At 42.8% G+C, this 15024-nt stretch overlaps 1 long non-coding RNA gene across 1 annotated transcript in view; it reads right to left on the reverse strand.

Moving 5' to 3' along the window:
- Positions 1 to 6373: 6373 nt before the first annotated feature.
- Positions 6374 to 15024, reverse strand: part of LOC135329592 (uncharacterized) — a 39014-nt gene continuing 30363 nt past the window's right edge. The window contains exons 2-3 of the long non-coding RNA XR_010391154.1: positions 8757 to 8907; positions 6374 to 6498 (exon numbers count right to left, since the gene is read on the reverse strand). This is a non-coding gene — a long non-coding RNA (uncharacterized LOC135329592). The remainder of the gene's footprint in view (positions 6499 to 8756; positions 8908 to 15024) is intronic.

A 15024-nucleotide genomic window follows, 5' to 3' on the forward strand; every position in this document is an offset into this window, starting at 1 on the left:
AAGAGCCTGCAGAGATTGAAAAGGAAGAAAAGTTGAAGCACACGAGTCATTTCTAGAGGAAACATATTCCTATGCATAAAGTAGGAGCTTTCATGCTCATATGTTGCCACTAGTTCAATTCAGGAAAAAAAGATTTCCCACTCCTATGACACAAAGACTCTTCCCTCAAAAAAATCTGTCACCCTTCATCTATGTCTTAAATGATGCTTACAAATAATCTAGAAATATTTTGTTGTAGTTGTTACAACCTGGAGATACAGGTACCCACTACCGCTTTTCCAGAGATGGTCTAATTAGCACATACCTAACTAAACCCTGAGCAACTGTTCACTCAGTATGCGCTTAGTGTTGGAAGCTGCTGCTTCTGTTTCAGACATAAAGGGCTCACGTGTCTCAAAATTTGCTTAAGTTTTCCAGCTATACCAGTTTGTCTAATAAAAGATATTACCTCTACCTATAAGCCTTGTCCAGCAGTAATCCAAGGGATGTATACTATCCGATTCCAATATTTGTCAGTCAAAAGGAAATGAAAAGCATGTACTCCAGCACACACTTCTAAAACCAAAACGGCTGAAACGGTCATTTGGATGAGGTTTATAAATGCCAAAAAATTACAGAAGTTAATTATTTCACAAATTTCAGTTCTCTGTATGCTAATGAGTGGCTCTCAAGAGGATATCCTATCTTTGAAAACTCCAAAGAAACTTTCAAGAACTAAAAATGTTGGAAGTGAGAGTTTTAGAACTAAGCCCTCATAGACTTCTCCAGGAGAAGGAGACACGAACACACTTGACTGCTTGCCTCAGTGGAAAAGAAATATTGTCCTTGTTTCTGGATGCATTCTGTAAAATTAGTGATGATTACAGCTCAGTTGCAACAAACTTAACAAATCACACTGAGCAGCTGAGAACTCACTTCTGCAGAGGAAAGAATCAAATCTGCAGCTGGCATTTTAAGAGGGAGCATTTTTAGGTAATCATAAATTATACATTTACATGATTAATCCACTATTTTTTAGTTAGTCGAAATCTAATAATAATACCTATAACCTCTTTTATCCAACTCCTTAGTGTGGGGTTATGGACACTGTGTTCAGATAAGAATTTCTCTCTTTACTACCTAACTGGTGAGGTACACTGGGAATTTTTGGACTTGCACTGAAGCACCAGGTATTAGCTACAGGCAATTTACTGGATTTGATGGGCAGCTGTATGGTGCACCTGCCAATTCACTGGTGACTTTCTAAAGGGTTAAAATATAGTCCGAATTTACAAGACTTGCATGTTCCTGAGGAGCTAGAACAAACACAAAATTCACATATTTCTAAATTAAGTACTTAGAACATGCAGGTTGGCACAAGCAAAACCTAGGAAGGAGTAAGCAAAAACCAAGGAGCGTATTAATTTCACTTTAAATAGCAACTGTGTATCTGATGGAAGTGTCAGTTCCTTTCCTCTAACGTGCACACATTTGTGTCCCTCAGTTACAGATCACAAATTGATTAGTCCAGTTACTTCATCTTGTACAGTCTACTAAATCGTAAGGACTTCATCCTCTGGTGCGTTTTGGGAACTTTGCAGACTTTTATTCTCCTACTCAAGTCAGCCATGCAGCCAGATGATTAAGCTAGATTCCCTTAAAGGAAAATCTTTGTTTAATATTTAAATGAAAACATTGAGCTGTAAAACATTAAAGTGTTATTTAATGACCATTATAGCAATATGAGAGCCAGATAGAAGCTGCTCTGTGCTGTCCAAGCTCAGCTTCCCAGGAGTGATGCTCCATATGACATAAACCCTCTCCGCAGTATGGTCAACATCACAGAGCAGCTTCACGTCAGTCTGTTCACCGGAGGTCAAGTTCTCGACCTGACGTACAGCCAAAAAGAACACCAGTCTCCTCTTGCTCTGGGTGGGACAGAGGGACCAAAACTCTCTTTCACTAATTCCTTAACAAAAGCAGCCTTATGTTGTAGCCACCACTAAATTGCCTGACCCACTCATTGCATCAAAATGCAACAGCTTTCAGAGTTGATTTTGGGCTCCATCTCTTCCCACTGGAGCTAATGGGCATCTTGCTACACTGCAAATGGGAAAAGGCTTAGACTAACACACTCCGTATGGCAGCGAAGTCCATATAGAGCATGCACAAGAACAGAACAATTGAATCCTTTCCACAAAGCTGCTGTCACTGAGGTGGAAAGCAATGTCTGTTTACTAGTAAGGTAATAAAACAATCGAGGAGTAATAAAGAATGAACACCTATTCTCTCAATAAAACCTTTATAATGAATCAGTATGGACGTACCAGGCATTTAATTCAGTGAGCTCTAATTACTGAAAAACCCACAGAAGCAAGTAGCCAGACCTCTCTCTCCCAGGGACACCTGAAAAGCTCTCCTCTAATCACTACACTGGATCAGAGAAGCAGTGTCAGAAGAATTCAATCAATGCCCACTGGATTCTTAAAGAAAGCCCTAATCCAAATCCTACTGTCTAATGAGAAATTATGGTTTTGAAGGAAAAAGATCCGTCTCCCATCACGGAAGCTTCCTCCAGCATTTGAGCTGAGCCAAGTGCAAATGAAACCTTGAACCTGTGCCCAGCATGATCATTAAGAATCAAAACTTTTGAATTAGGACAATATAAGAGATGCCAATAAAAATTTCTTTTCTGCAAGCTATATTCTGCTGCATAAATCTTGCCCCACTTCCCTTCCAACCCAGCTAAAACCTGGGCTGTGCCAAATCTCAGGGGAGACCCCACTCACAGTATTTCTGACACAAGCCAGGGAGCAGTTGAAGTTACATGAGAGAGTTCCCATGAGAATCCCAGATCAAAGAAACCCACCTCCATTTTCATGTACTTTTAGATAAACATCCAAAAAAGTCTGAAGTTCACTGAAGGACTGACCCTTTTCAGCAGTTCCCCTCCAAGAAACCTGCATTTGCCATTTGTCTCTATGGGTGGTAAGGTCTTTAGGGCAGGCGCCACAACTTCCTATGTATTAGTAAAATGCCAGCACCATCACACAGATCTAAACGGAGCCTGTGTCTCCTGCCACAGTATAAATAATATTCATAATCCATCTAGCCCTAACACATGACTTCAGGATGAGCCTCCCCTCATCTGTCCACACTACTCTAGATCAATAAGGTCAAATTTAGCAAGATTTAACACATGAAAATGAATCATACATGGTACACTCAAATGATCAGAGACTGGCAAACAAGACACACAATCAAGTCTTATCAGAACAAAACTGAAAAATTTATAGCAAAAACTCATCCATCTCTCTCTCTTCCTTTGCTTTAAGCATCAGAAGTTCTCCACTCCACTACCTGCTGCTTGCTCTGAGATTTAAATTTAACGTAAAGTACTCCCAGAGCGGTGAAAGGAGCACAGAAACATCCTAGCAGAAATCTGCTTTTGCCTTGGCATATTATGCCTGGTAAAAAATAAAAAAAATAAAAAGAGCTAAAAATCTTGTGATGACAAGCTAGGTTTGGGCACCCTAAGAGCTCAAAATCTTGCTCTTTTCCCTCGCATTAAAGTGAGCAGTTTCACAAAAATTCAAACCATAGATTATCTTTAGGGTTATTGTGATGTGACTGTGAGGCTTTCTCATCAGACTGCCAGTGGGAAGGGAAAAAAAACCTTTCTGAATCAGGCCCTTATCATTTATACCATATTACAATCCAAAATGAAAAATGACTTGCTCTAGATTTGATAGAATAAAGCATCTTGAGATGCCAGAGAAGTACCCAAATTTCAATAAAGACATTAAACCTAAGCTTCAAAAAAAGGGAATAATTACATCGTTTTTTGCTTTGAGTTTTAATGTTAAAAGTGTCAATTTATAAAACTAGGTGAACATCCACAATTCCTAAGCAGACTGCAGCTAATTAGACCCCTTTTGATCTTTTATTTTGCCTAGAAGCTTATTTAACAACTTTACACAAAACTCAAGGTTTTGACACACCAGTGGACTGGGGGAGGGGAGAAGACAGCAGAAGAGAAAAACTCTTTCTGCTGCTTATTAAGGTAAGGAGGCTCGTTATTCCCCAAGCATACATGTCGTCAGCAAAACTGAGAAACACTTTCTAGTGATAAGATGGACTCTTATTTGAGCTGCCTGGATGGAAACCTGATAGAAAATAAATCCTTAAAAGTAAATTGCAATACAAATAGAGTCATTACTAATGTTCTAGCATTATATACACAATTTGTGTGTACGAATTATTGTTTTAGGAGAAGGATATCAACACGGAAGAATAAACATCAAGGATCCAGAGCAACAAGATGGGTTGCCTTTAATTGCTTCTGCAAATAAACTGGGTACTGGCTTTGCAGGTGGGCAGTGTTCTTTGAAAAGACTGTGAAGTGCAGAGAGAAGAGGGCACTGCAGCTTCCCACCTCAGTAGCATCCACTTGCTTGCAGAGGGATTTCCCAAGGGGCTGGTGGGAGAGGGACAGGCAGTGCTGGACATGCAAGCAGAGAGCAGTGTGAGGTATGCTGCACCAAAACAAATCTTTAAGTAAGATGGCTCCAAGTTGGGGCAGCAGGAGGGACTAGATAATTTCTCTAGATCCATTCCAGCTCTCCTTCCCATGAAGCTGAAGGACTGACAGTAAAATAACTGTGTGGGCCAGGTGACATAGAAGCCACTAGGACTTTTGCACTAGTCATTTCTGTGACCGCATTACAACATTACTTCCCTTTCTGTAACAGGCTATTCTAGCCTCTAAGACCTTGATGTCTCCCAGGAGCTGAAGGCAGGAGTGTTAAGGGGAGAGATCTCCTTGCTCTGTCCTGAAATGAAACAATATCATTAGACCTAAAGAATCCAGGTCATCTGGCTCACACATGCAGACCTTGAGGACCAGGGAGCCAGACTGACCCAGGAATGACTTACTCACAGCCTGGAAAAGCACAGGTTTATTTCTGGAGCTGGAAGAGGATTTTTGTCCCATAACATTGCTTCATTTCTTGTAAGAAAGCACAGGGAGGGTGCAAATCACCTTTCACATGTACCAACTGTTATGCAGCAATGTTGAGGTGGGAGGGGGGTGTAATCTGAAAGGGGAGGGCCTTTAGCAGTCATTGAGCTTCCTGGGACCATGGATGGGCAGGATGGGCCAACAGCACGGGGCTGGACCCTGCCCCAGTCAGTGAGAAACAACTTGAAACTTGGAGTCCTGCATAAACAGGCTTTTAGATGGTTTAGGAAAGGGTGCAGGTACTGTTGGATAGGGGTTTGTGGCCTTTTACATTAAATAATGTCTAGGGTCAAGCCTAGCAACATGGAGGTCATATGTGTGCTGCTGGGTGGTTGCCTGGCACATTTGTGACCTCGGTTTGCCCATTCAGAGAGTGGAGAAGACCTATACCCTTCCACTGCGAAGCAGAAGACAGACTGACACACAGGAGTCTCTAAAGCCCTTCAAGATTGTGGGACAAAGCTGCTCAACATCAGCAATGATATTGCACAGGGGCTGAGAAACAGCCAACAGCAAACAAACAGCCAAGAGGAAAGCCAACCTCTCTCCTCTTCTCTCTTCCAGGGCAAAAGAGCTGGTCCTAACATCCTCCCACCCCAAAGCAACTGCAAGATGAGACCATTCCTACTATGTATAATGCTCATCCTGCCTGGGCACCCTAGCATGTCTCTCAGCACTTGTTAGCTGAGCCTGCACAATTTTATAGCATTTGCCTGTGGTGCAGCATCCTTCCCATTCCCTTGGGGTGAGAGAGAGCCCTGAAAGTCAGCAGCCAGGCTAGAAAGTAGAGCACGCAGAAGGAAGGAAGGAAGAGTGTGAGAGGGAGGAGACAGGGGATGGGGGGGGGGGGGGGAATTAGCTGCTTCCAACAGTATAGCCGAATCTGTCTCTTCTCTGCAGTAATTGGCTCTGGTCTTCAAGCAGTTCCTGTCAAACCGGTGAAGCTGGATAGATTTGACAAGACCATAACCCTTTGGATTTACTGATACATGCTTCGGTTGTGTTAACCTCCCCCTCTAAAGGGCACAAATCTGGGACCTGGTCTAAACCTCAGTTCAATGATAGTAACACCCCTCCATTCCTGCACTGTCACCACTTACTTGTAACTATCTTCTGCCTCAGGGGGAAGGTCCTAGTCTTCCTGATAACTCTGTTTAAGGTTCATTTTTCAAATAGGCATAAACATGCTGATTACAGCTCTCATGCCCCACTGAACTGTTACAGCCTCCCCACATCCATGCTAGACAACCACATAACCTAGAGGATCCCAACCTTCAGCGCTAGGCTGTGCTCCAATTCCCTTGCCCCAGGCTCACAACCCCTAAGAAAGCCTTAACCATTGCATTCAATTTGCTGAAAAATTGGTTTTCCTCACCCAGTTCAGAGGCCATCCTGGTTTGCAATTTTACTTCCTTTTCTCCTGGCTCTCCTTGAGGTACACATCAGCTGAATGGGACTTCAACAGAAGAAGGGAAGGAGGAAGTGGTCACAGACGGTACCTATACAACAGCAGCAAAAGCTATTTCACCCCTTGTGCTACGCATCACAATATTAATGATTTCAAAGAAAACCATTTGCAAAGCTAAAAGCTTAATGTAGTAACAAAAATCAATAGTGTGCGCAGAAAATCCCCTGATGCTGGAGACTTGGAAGCATCATTCAGGTAGACAGCACTGGGGCATTCCCTCTGGTAACTGCAGGCCATTAGAGAGGGGAGGCTGCTTTAATTTATTCTCTTTGTCATTCTAATATAGATCTTTCCCTTTTCAGATGCTGTTTGTACCTTCATACTGTGATTTGGGCACATAAATAGAATGAGTCCTAAAAGCTAGGATCAATATAACTTGCATTCCCTTTCAGATGGCAGGCAAAGAGAGCACAGCAAAAAGAAGATGGCCAAATGCCATACAGGCATAAACAGCAAGTTCCTTGACACTGCAGTTTCACCATTTAAAGTGTAAGTCCAAATATGGACTCAAAGTTAGTTAATAAGTATAAAAATTTACTAGTCACACTTGCATTCCTAGAACAGCTCCCTGCAAATAAACTCAAGCCTTTCCCAAATGCTAATAACTTAACACGTATCGTTACTATAATTCTGATAAATACTACCGTTTAGATGCAGAGACTAAGCAGAGAGAGGTTGAGCTACCCAAGGCATCACAGAAAGTCAGTGCCAGATCAGAGAGAGAAGCTGGCTCACCTGCCTTTGTCACAAAAGCATCCCTCCTTCCCTCCCAATGCTCCACGGTTTCCAGGCAACTGGGAATTGTAACTAATTTACCTGGAACTATCACAGCCAAGACAGTAGTTGGTAGAAGTCATAAGAGCTCCTTTTGCCTGCACACACAAATGCTGTTTCAAGGAGCAAAAGCAGGTGTGTGAATCTGCAGGAATGCCAATCCCTGGTTTCGGTAGCAACTTCAAATGTGGCGAGTCTGCTCAGTCTGGTCTGCCTCTTTTTAAGAGCTGATTATTCCCAATTTTTTGTTTGTTTCATACCCCAGACTACTGCCCACCAAGCAGAGGTCATGCACAGGAAGGCTTGACTTGGCCACTGTGGGCATGAAAATATTCCTAAAGGAAGCTTAACAATCAACAGCAAACAGCCTGGCATAGCTCTTGCTCAACTCCCAATAAACGAGGAGCAGAAGGAAGTGGGTTAAAACAAAAACGAAATGGAGGGAAGATTTTAAAAAGCAGCTACCTGTCAGTGTTTAATTTTGTCTCTATGTGTCAATTAAATTTGAAAGAATTTGGATATTCTGGGTAAATTCCAGAATAGAAATTGGTCCATGCAGGACTGAATTTTCATGTACTGAAGATAATCTCCGGAGCTTGAAGGCACAAGTAACAGGTTAGGGTGCAGGGTGCGTGGGCCACCCCTGGGTACCCTGGGGCGTCCCTGCACCCCAGGATCATTTACACATTCTTAGAGGAGAGTGTGCAGAAGGCACAGTTTGCTTTTCTGATTTAATTTATATGGGCTTCTTAATTTGACACTGCCCAATATAAGAGGCGGAGGTACTCTCTGCTTCCATTAAATATGTTTGCCAGATCCATATAGCCCTATTCTCTGTGTAAAAAATCTCCAAGGATTCCAATTGTTTTAAATAAAAAGCATAACCAAATGAAAAACAAACTCTCTTCTGCCACCTACTCAACAGGCATATGCAACCCCACCAAAACACACTGCTGCCTATGCTCTGCAGTAATGCTTGCTCAAACAAAAGCACGTATAAGTCACCAAGTCATTCAGCAAAATCACATCTAATATGTCAAAATATTTCACTTTCACTCAAATACTTAAAAATATTTAGTGCTATTTGTTCCATCTCTTAGCTTTTCTGTCAGGCAGGCCAGATTTGCTGCTAGAAAACAAAGTCAAGTAACCTGCCTAAGATTATAGAGGAACGTTGCCTGAACCAAAACAATAACTAACATCTCATCCCTCAGTCTGTCCTCCTCAAAAGAATGAGGCTCCGCTCCTTCCACTTCAGTACAGTTCATCCTGGCTTTAATCCATTGCTTATTCCTCTTATTTCCTCTCACAAAATTCAACTAAATCTGTGCAGTGCTAACTGAGCTCCTACAAAGGAAAAGATAGAAGAAAGGCATCTTGTTCACGTATTCACCCACTAGCTCAGGCAGTCAGGACAGTGTGCTGCCACAGGTCCCTCGGGGCTGTGCTCAGTCCTCTTGCAGCAATTCAGCAGGGAGGGTGCCCATTTCCCAGGAAGGGCTTTCTGCAACTTACTCATTCTCACATTTCAGACGTTTAGAGAGCAGCTGCATTAGCATTCAGGGATGGAGTCTTCAGTTCTGGCTTGCTGTACTCTTCTTCCTGGGTTTGATGCAGTCCCTCAGGCCTTCCACCCTTCGTTTGGAGCTGAGATACACCAAGAAGCCTTAAGACACATTTACAAAGTGATGACTCAGAATTTGTCCAGAAAGCTCTAGCAGTACAAGTACTTTTGTTTTTACAAGAGAAATGTCTACAAGGCTGCATTTAGGAAAATGGGGAAGAAACATCTGTGTACACACAGCAACAGCACAGGCACAAGCTGCAGCTGTGAAGCCCCTCCAGCTTGGTTGATGCTGTCTACTAACTGCTGGCATAAATATAGTAACAGTGTTGCACATATGGCAGGCTGTTTAATTTTAGAAATCAAAACTATTGAGTGATTAAGTTAGTCATCCTTCCTCAATTTGGGACCAATACAACAGTACCAGAGGCAGTGGTCATAACCACTGTGGTTTGTGAGAGAGAAAGAGAGCACGTGTGCATGCTCATGCAGAGGCAGAGACTACCAGAAACACTATTCTGCTTTGCTCAGTCTGTTTTTCAAAGCAGCATCAGGCAAAAGGAAAAAACTTAAAGCAGGCTTCCAATGAAAAACAGTGCCTGCAGATCTGCACGCATGTACACGCACACCCTGCAACATGCTTTGAGCAAACACAGGCTTGATTCAATGCAGTAGAACTGCTGCTCTGAACATACACTTTGAAGAAGTGAAACCAAAATTATTTTGTGCCAATTGGCCTCCTGCCTCTGGAAGCAGGACACATTCAAATCACAATCAGCCCCCAAGGGAAACTAATGAAGAGGCAAATGGGAGTCGAGTTCAGCCAGTGTAGCTGCCTCAGTGCAAATGGGTCCACATCAGAAGTGAGGCAAGAGCGAGTTGTGTGTTCAGATGCTGCACAGATCCTTAACCACCAATTAATCTTGTCCTACGGCACTCAGTGGCCCTGTCTGTGCCAACGCTCACACACCCTCCATTGCATACAGCAGAGACCTTGATGCACCACAGAAGCAGCAGTTTCCTTCCCAAAACGCCACGCTTATCCTCAGACGCAGCACCAGTTGCATCAGGAGGGCTGCAAAACCCTGTGGTATCTTTCCCTTCCAGTGAAAGCCAACGAAGGAAGAAAGCAAACAAGTCATGGAGGGATTTTCTGTTTCTCTAGACAAACACACTAAGAGCAGTTCAAAAGAGGCTAATTAAATTCCAAAATCCCTGTGCAAATACATTAATAATGATTTTGAAATGAGCAGTTAACCAAGGAAGTTTTCAAGGTGGGAAGTGTTTGATACAGAGGAGCGCGTGAGGAAGAGCTGCTCAGGGCATGTTAGAGAATCTCTCCGGATAGCACAACTGTTCAGAAGAGTGGGCAAAAGCAAACGCTCCTGGGTGCACAAACAGCAGTGACCCCAAACTGCAGGGGGGATAGAGAAGGCAATCCCCTTACTTCCCAATAGCTAGGAAGCAAAGCACACACTAAATGACATTGCTGCAAGTCTGAATGATCACTGTGTAGCCCGAAAGAGCTCTTCTTACACAGTTCCAGCTTAGTTTAAGCCATTGTAGATCCAGGACACAGAAAAAGCAAAGGTATTTCTTCCCTCCTGCTATTACTACAGGAAATTTCCAAAAGCCAGATAAATCTTTTTCCTCTTCCCACACAATCCCAGTCAAATTGAAGAAAAAAAGAAATTCAGTTGCCAATAACAGATGTATAATAATTATATGTGGGGAAGTGTTTGCTCCTCAGTAACAAAGACCTTTTATTTAATTTTGCTTGTTTCTTCAACCTGCGTCAATAACAGCACTGACAGAAAACGCGTATGAAACGCTACTATTCCAGTAGGAACCAGAGTCTCCACTCCTCGTGCATAAAGCACGAAATGATGAGAAATGGATAATTTCTTATAATTGCTCATGTGGCAGGGTAGGAAATCTGACAGTGTTACATGGTCTCCACTCCCACGGTTCATGGAACCTCTCAGTTTTACATGCCATTATTCTCACAAGCCAGCAGGGCAATAGTACCGTCTTCATTTTAACGATGGTATACCAATATCCAGAGAAAAGAAGTGAAGTGCCCTCATGAAGTCCATGGCAAAGCTTGGAATTAAACCCACTGATTGAGGCCCTGAAAACCAGGCCATCCTGTCTTCTCAAATTTCCAACCATAGTCACAGCATTACTCCCCCTTTCTCCCCATTTTCTTTCCCCTATTTCTTCACTGCCTGTCCTTACTCAGTCCAAGACAATTACACTGTTTCAGGCAAGATCTCATGAGATACTGATTCACACGCTTGTTAAAATCCAGATCCATTATACCTTCCTTTTTGCTTTCATTCACTAATTTTATTGTCCTATAAAATAAAAGATTTTCTGATGAGATGTATTCACCATGTCGCCACTACTGCTAAAGGCATACAGCTGCATCATCTTCCGGAAACATGTTTATTTAGTTCATAAATCCTTGTTTCAATATTTTGCTAAATACAAAAATCACGCATACAGGACAATAAATTCCAGGGTCGTCATTCTTTCGGTTTTAACAATCACAACTGCAGCTCTTTCCCCAGCCCTCAGGTACCTCTTTTAAAGAACTGTCAGCAGTGTGATAATTTTAGATAAACCATTTAACTTCCAGAGGGAGCTTTGTTCATGTATATGTACAAGTTGTAGTCCTCTGGGTGCTCTCTTATTCTCACTGCTGTCTGCTGGGAAGCAGAGTTTGGGTGAGTGTGTTACTGGCAATCCCTGCTTTTTGCATCACAAACTTGTCTCATTCAAAATTTAAGAATCTCTTTCAAGATCCATAAGCAGCTATATTTCTTATTGACCTTAGCAGTATGCTGACTATGCTGCTATCCTGCAGTTTCAACAACTAGAAGAGATCCAACAATTGTTTTACCACTGTTATTTTTGCAGAAAACTGGGGAATAAAATGTGGGGAATAAAGAGAGAATAAAAATGACCAAGAACTTTGGGGAACTGATTTAGGAAGGCAAACAGTAAAGGAGGGGGAAATGTATCCAGCTTCAACTCATATTTGAATGCTACAAGAAAGGAGGAGAATTATTTAGGGCTAATCCAATTGGTAGAACCAGAAGAAAAGGAAGTTAACTGCAAAATTCAACTAGACACCAGAAAAAGCTTTCAAGCAATTCAATTTGTTATGCTGTGGCGAATTCTGCCACAGAAAGGGATAGAACATGTATTTAAAAACAGCCCAGACAAATCAAATCAGAGGTGTGATTGCCACATGTAAGTATACACAAGGTACCTTTAACTTAGCTAACTCACACACTGATAGCAGCAAAGACACGGCAAGAAATACTGCAGTGCAAGTGAGCTGCTCAAACACATGCCCATGACTTCAGGCAGAAGCAGCCCTTGCTGACACTCTGGTCACTGTTGTTTCTATGAGAGCTCCATGTAACGAAACATGTGAAAGCGCTGGGATGGCCCGACATGGCAGAACTTCAGGATGTCAATTTTTTCTCCTGATAGTCATCTAATTCACTTCTGAGCCTACCCTAGGGCTGGGACAGAAGACAACATGAATGAGAGCTCCCCACAGCACGGAGAAAGGCAGCCATTCCCACCTGAACCGTTTGTGTTCCCTTGTGAGGCTCCCCACTGGGAGACCAGCCCGTTTGTAGCGGTGCTGCAGCACAGGCATTTCCTGCTAGCATGGTCCTCATATTTGGACTCTAGTAACTACTCATCAAGAATCCAAGTGCTTTTGATCAGAAATGTTGTTAGCTTTACTGCCCATATGTTCCTTTGGGTAAGGATTTCAAGTGCACTCCATTCTCATTGCATCTAATAGTACGGAGCTCATGTAATATGAGGAGGAATGGTCACAGACTGAGGACTCTGCCTGCAAAGACTTTACAGTCTTTCCCAAGTCAATGACTATAGATATGCCAGGCTGAGCCTTCTTGATAACAACATTCACTGTGAATATTCATTATACTGTGCCACCATAGAAGGGTTTTTATGTCAGGTGGGTTACATCTCATTCCCAACATCTATGCCTATGATATTTTAGCCACTTCTCTGTTCTTCTGTTGCCCACTCTTCCACATACTGGTACAATTAAGAAAAAGTAGGAAAAAACCCTAGGAACTATTATCAAAATTGTAGACCCCTACAAAGAGTATTTCTCCCCCCAGTGGAGGTTTCCATTCCTGCTGGCTCTTCCTTTTCCTTGCTAAGCTTGAAAATACTAAGAAATCTTCAAAAATCTTGTTAGTGCAGATCATGATCTCAGAGGTGAGGGGATAGAAAAAATGCAAAATGTTGATTGCTTGGAGAAAGATGCAACCTAAAAATTCAGGTGCACTGCACAGGTATTTGAACATCATCTAGGTTGCTCTTAGAGAGGAAAACCACTGGCTCAGTGCCACCATGCAAATGGTGAGATGACAGCCAGCCTGGATGACCTAGCAGTACAGACGGTATGCAAGTACCCAGCTAAACACTGTGGCTTAGTAAAGGAAGAAGCTGGCAGATACACAGCATCAGTTGTTGGGAACAGAGAGACCTCCTTGGCTGAGCTAAAAGCATGGCGTACCTTAGTAAAGCCATTTCCAAGATAGCTTCCATCACATGTAATACAGCTGCTGTCAAACTCCAAGAAAAATTTCATTTGTCTGCAACATACTTTAACGTGAAAGAACACAAAGCTAACCTGCACCAAACACCAAGCATAAACAAGCATTTGCTTTACACAGATGGTCCTTTTTCTCAGAAAAAGGCATGACATCACAGCTCAAGTGTTTGAAGGTCAGCCAAGTTGGTCAGTGGGCCAGAGCAGGGCATCTTGGCTTCTATTCCCTGCTCAGAGGAGGAGCATTGTCTGATAGTCAAATCAGCTGAACCAGGATCAAGATTTTATTCCTAGCTCAATGCTGACTCATTACATGACCTTGACCAAGATGCTACATCTCACCTTCACCATGGGGAAATGGCAGGATTTACCCATTTCCCTGTACCTGTGTGTATGGGTGCAATTCTTGTTCATGAGGTGCTTTCAAATCTTGTTCACTCAGAGGTGCCAAAGAAGAGCAGAGCCTTACTGCTGTAATGTGTCCTAGCCTTATTCTACATGATGTTAACAGCCTGGGTCAATGTATGTGAATTTTTTCCAGCACTCCATGAGTTCTTCTGCATAGCGAAGTTAAAGCAGGCGAGAGAAAGAGACGTCTCCGTTTGATTGGCTGTGACTAGCTGCAATTAAAAACTATAATTTATTACCCTGGATTACGAGTATAATTTCAATGCAGAGAATTAAGGTTTTCTTCTGAGATGGAAATAAAGATTAATTTTTAATTTCCTTTCTCATTGCACATTTAAGAGCAATGGACTCCATAGAAAACTACAGGTCAAAATAGTTTTATGGAGGAATGACAATGTTCCGTTGCCGAATAATTTAATGCTCTCGCTGCCTTTTTAATATTTGACTGCAGCTCCCTCATGCGAAACAACGGCAGCAGACGCTATACACATTTGCTGCAGCACTCAGGTCAATGTGACTTTGAAACAACAGAAAGTTTCACTAATCAAGACTTGGGCAGCTCTGAGTTCCCCTGACGCAGTGAGCTGCCTTCCACAAGAATGACACGCATGGCCTTTCCGTAAGGGTAGGCAGCAGGTCTGGAAAATGGGAAGGGCAAGACTAAAATGCAAGCTTAGGGGAAGTAGAGGGCACCAGAATGGAGTGGAACAAGGGGTGAATAGTCACACAGCAGGTGCATCCCACCTGGGACACGGATAGCTTTATCAAGATAAAGCAGGAGAAGCATTCCCGTCTGGGAAACACTGCTGTAGGACAGCAGGATTGGAGGGTTCTGCCTGCAGGCAAAACACGTTATTCTCATTTCCATAGCATGTCAGCAGAGCACAGCAAAAACTGTGAAGCACAAGGTCATGAATTCATTGCAAGCCTGCCACTGTAATAGGTCACTGCTTTCCACACCAGCTCCCAACCAGGGGAGAAAGCAACCCAGCAAAAGCTGGGAAATCCACACCATTACACAGCAATTCTGAACGAGCTATAAGAAAGAATGCAATGCAGCAAGAGAAAGGAGAGGAGGTTTGTGTGCATCCCTTCCCTTCCAGAAAGAGATTCTCTCAGGACAGGATTTTCTATTGTTGCAGATAGCAGAAAGACAACATCGCATGCCTTAGGCCCAATATTTGACCCTGGCCAACTGGCAA

This window comes from Dromaius novaehollandiae, chromosome 12, assembly GCF_036370855.1.
Source record: "Dromaius novaehollandiae isolate bDroNov1 chromosome 12, bDroNov1.hap1, whole genome shotgun sequence".
Classification (NCBI taxonomy): domain Eukaryota; kingdom Metazoa; phylum Chordata; class Aves; order Casuariiformes; family Dromaiidae; genus Dromaius; species Dromaius novaehollandiae.